We start from the raw sequence: 4,818 nt of genomic DNA on the forward strand, positions 1-4,818 counted from the left end.
ATTTTGAATTTTTAACCTTGTGGCAACTAGGCTTTGTCCCTAGCCCAACCAGAAACCCTAATCCCCCACCCCTATTTAAGCCTAACTTAGAAACTACCCTAGCCTAATTTGAAAATTTGAGAGAAAGAGACAAAAAGAGGAGAGAGCATAAAAAAGAGGAAAAGAAGAGAGGAGAAGAGTATAGAGAAGCAGAACCTAGCCTTCACTAGTTCCAAGTTCTTTTCTAGGTATATCTTTTTTTTTGTATTCTGCACCACTGCTTGTGATACTGTATACATTAGTGTTTGTTGTTGCATTTTTCTGTTTGCAGCCGTGAAAGAGGGGCTGGACGGTACCAATTCCGCCTAAAGCCACCGTCATAGCCCCACCATGGTAAACGGAGGACCGGGCAGCGGCCATGGAGGGTCGCCTGTCCCAGCCACGCCCATAGAGGGCTGGACCGCCCTGTCCAGCAGCGGTCCACGCGGCTGGCTGTGCAGGCGCCACCCTGAATGGGCGGTGGTGCGTCGCCGTGGCTGGTTGCCAAGTGGCGGCAGTCGCCACCCCCTCCCTCTTGTTCCTCCCTAAATCCCTAATTTTTTTGAACCCTAAATCCCTAATTTAATTGAACCCTAAACCCCAAATTGATTTTTCGAAAACCTAAACCCCAAATTGATTTTTTAAAACCTACCCCCAAATTGATTTGAAACTCCCAACCCTAAAACCCCAAATTCCAATTCCTAATTCCTTATTTTGTTTTTTTTTATTTTTGTTTTTTTATTTAATCATTTTTTATTCTGTTTTTTTTTATTTCGTTTTTTATTTAATTAATTTTTTTATTCTGTTTTTTTATTTGTTTATTAAAATTCGTTTTTTTCCCATTTATTCATTGGTTATTATACTTTTTTTAAGCAACGTGAGCTAACCCACTATAGACCTAGTGTCTTGCCGGGTTACCTTATGTTGTAAAATTTATTTCAATTAATTTTTAAAAATTGATATGAGGTACCCACTATAGACCTAGTGTCTTGTCGTGTTACTTTATGTTGTAAACTTATTTCTATTAGGTTTTTAAAGCAATGTGAGGTAACCCACTATAGACCCAATGTCTTGTCGCGTTACCTTATGTTGTAAAATTCATTTTCAATTTTAAAAAAGTGATATGAGGTAACCGACTATAGACCCCCTGTCTTGTCGCGTTACCTTATGTTGTAAAAAATTTTCAATTTTTAAAAAGTGATATGAGGTAACCCACTATAGACCTAGTGTCTTGTCGCGTTACCTTATGTTGTAAATTCATTTAAAAAAAAGTAATATGAGGTAACCCACTATAGACGTAGTGTCTTGTCGCGTTACCTTATGTTGTAAATTTATTTCAATTAGTTTTTTGAAAGCAATGTGAGGTAACCCACTATAGATCTAGTTTCTTGTCGCGTTAACTTACATTGTAAATTCATTTCAATTAGTTTTTTTTTAAAGCATGGTGAGGTAACCTACTATAGACTCAGTGTCTTGTCGCGTTACCTTATATTGTAAAATTCATTTCAATTAATTTTTTAAGCGAGATGAGGTAACCCAATATATAGACCTAGTGTCTTGTCGCGTTACCTTACATTGTAAATTCATTTCGATTAGGTTTTTTTAAAGCAATGTGAGGTAACTCACTATAGACCCATTGTCTTGTCGCGTTACCTTATGTTGTAAAATTCATTTCAATTAGTTTTTAAAAGCGATATGAGGCATTCCACTATAGGTCCAGTACCTTGTCGCGTTACCTTAATAAATTCATTTCAATTAGTTTTTTTTCCCAAAGCAATGTGAGTTAACCCACTATAGACCTAGTGTCTTGTCGCGTTACCTTACATTGTAAATTCATTTCGATTAGGTTTTTTTAAAGCAATGTGAGGTAACTCACTATAGACCCATTGTCTTGTCGCGTTACCTTATGTTGTAAAATTCATTTCAATTAGTTTTTAAAAGCGATATGAGGCATTCCACTATAGGTCCAGTACCTTGTCGCGTTACCTTATGTTTTGAGTACATTTCTAATAATTTTTTCAAAGCAACGTGAGGTAGCCCATTATAGGCCTAGTGCCTTGTTGCGCTACTTCGTGTTGTTCATAATAAAAAAAATAAGATAAAAAATATATTACTAATAAAACTTATTTTGGAAAGAACTACGTAACCTTGATTTCTCTATTACATCTAGAGATACATATGAGCAGTTATTTCTCTGTTAGACCCAAAAAAATATAAAAGAAAAATTTTTTTTCTCTCTTTATTTCGTTTAGTAATGTGAGGGTAAAATTAATGTTTTGAATAAATATTCACATAACTTATCTATGTACCGCTTTTACAACGGGCGGTATGATGTGCCTAATACCTTCCTCATCCGTAACCGACTCCCGAACTCAATTTCTATTTTTAAGTGATTCAACCATATTTTCAAAAATTGGTTTTTCATGTTTTCCCTCTAAAAAACATCGATGGCGACTCCATTGCATTTAATTGCATGTTTCTCGTCGCATCCATAAAAAGGGGTAGCGACACATACCAATAGTTGTTTTATATTAGTACGGTAAGCCCATAAAACATCATCAAGCTTGAGGACCAATCTTTCTTGCTGATAGATACTGTCTTCTCCAATATGCTCTTAATCTCAGGATTCGATACTTCCACTTGACCACTTGTTTGAGGGTGGTAAGAGGTACCAACACGATGAGAAACACCATACTTCTTCAAGAGGTTTTCAAAATGTCTTCCAATGAAGTTTGAGCCTCCATCACTAATAACCAGCCTCGGGACCCCAAACCATGGAAATATGATATTGGTAAACAATTTGATGACCGTTTTAGCATCATTGTGTGGAGATGAAATTGCCTCCACCCACTTAGAAACATAATCGACTGCCACCAAAATATATTTGTTGTTGTTTGAAGTAGGAAAAGTTCCCATATAGTCAACTCCCCATACATCAAATATCTTCACCTCAAGGATGTGGTTCATTGGCATTTCATGCCTTTTTGATATGTTTCCTACCCTTTGGCAAGAATCACATGTGAGAACAAAATTCCTTGCATATTTGAATATGTGTGGCCAAAAGAAACTACATTGGAATACCTTTGCTATTATTTTTGAAGTACTGGCACGACCTTCATAAAAGACAAAGTGGCAACAACTCAGGATCTTTGACACTTCTTTTTCTAGAATACATCTTTTGTAAATACCATCAGCACAGAGTCGGTAGAGGTAAAGATCATCCAAGATATACTTCTTCAAATCTGAGAAGAATTTCTTTTTCTATTGTGGTGTCATTTCAGGTGGAAGAATCTTGTTAATCAAATAGTTGACAAAGTTAGCATACTAATGTGTCTCTATAGTGGCGAGGAGGATGAGTTGCTCATCAGGAAAGGAATCATCAATATGTATGTCCTCTTCTCCTCCACTTGGATGTTCAAGCCATGATAAGTTATCTGCAACTGGATTATTTGTCCCTTTTCTGTCAACAATCTCCAGATCAAATTCTTGTAGAAGGAGAATCCACCAGATGAGCCATGACTTGGCTTCTTTCTTACTCATCAAGTATCCCAAGGCTGAGTGATCAGTATGGACTATAACTTTAGAACCTACTAGGTAGAACCTAATGTTTTTTAAGGAGAACACAATGGCTAGTAGCTCTTTTTCTATGGTGGCATAGTTGATTTGAGCTCCATCAAGTGTTTTACTTGCATAGTAGATGACATGCATCTTCTTGTCATTCTTTTGACCCAACACTGCTCCCACAATATAGTCACTAGCATCACACATTACTTCAAAGGGTAGATTCAAGTCTGGTGATTGCAATATTGGTGCAGTAATCAATGCCTCCTTCAACCTGCAAAATGATTCTAGACAAGCAGCACTAAAATCAAATGCAATATCTTTGATCAAAAGGTTAGAAAGGGGTTTCGCAATTTTATAAAAATCTTTTATGAATCTACGAAAAATCCTACATGGCCTAAGAAACTCCTAGTACCCTATATGTTAATTGGTGATGGCATATTTTCCATTACTATAATTTTTGCCATTTCAACCTCTATCCATTTTCCTGAAATTAAATGCCCCAACACAATACCATATCGCACCATGAAATGACATTTTTTCCAATTTAATACAAGATTCGCTTCCTCACAACTCTAGAAATATTTTTGTCAAATTTGTTAAACAATCATCAAATGAAAGTCCATAAACCAAAAAATCATCCATAAAAACTTCCATTATGTTTTCTATAAAATCAGAAAATGTAAGACTAAGATGACAACTAAGAGGGGGGAGAGGTGGATTAGTTGTTTAAAAACTATGACATATTTTTATGCAAAATTCAAGAGTTAATAGCAGCGAAAAGGTGATGCAGAAAATATCAAGTAAATTTAAGGAGTTAAAGGAGAAGAGAGTACACAGAGATTTTATATTGGTTTACCTTCTTGTCCACTGAAGGCTACGTCTAGTACTCTTGTAGCACAAGAGATTTCTTCACTAGATATTAAGAGTAGCAAATACAATTTCTCACCCCGAGATTTCCTTGTACCTTACTCACTCTCTAATACCTATATCACTCTTTGGAAAAACACCCTTTCCAAGTGACTCTATCCCCTTTCTTATCACACCCTTGTGAAAGAAAGTAATTTAACAATTTGAATGAAGAAAACTTTAACAATGGCAAGGATTTCCTTTACAAGATTTTGAAACTATAAACTTTTGCAATCCAATAACTCTTTATATACTTTAGTACTAATGCTCAGAAAGTTTGAATAATTTGAAGCAGCACTTAAGGCAACTTCAGGAAATATGTTCTAAAAG

Source organism: Lupinus angustifolius, chromosome LG13, assembly GCF_001865875.1.
Source record: "Lupinus angustifolius cultivar Tanjil chromosome LG13, LupAngTanjil_v1.0, whole genome shotgun sequence".
NCBI classification, from domain to species: Eukaryota; Viridiplantae; Streptophyta; class Magnoliopsida; order Fabales; family Fabaceae; genus Lupinus; species Lupinus angustifolius.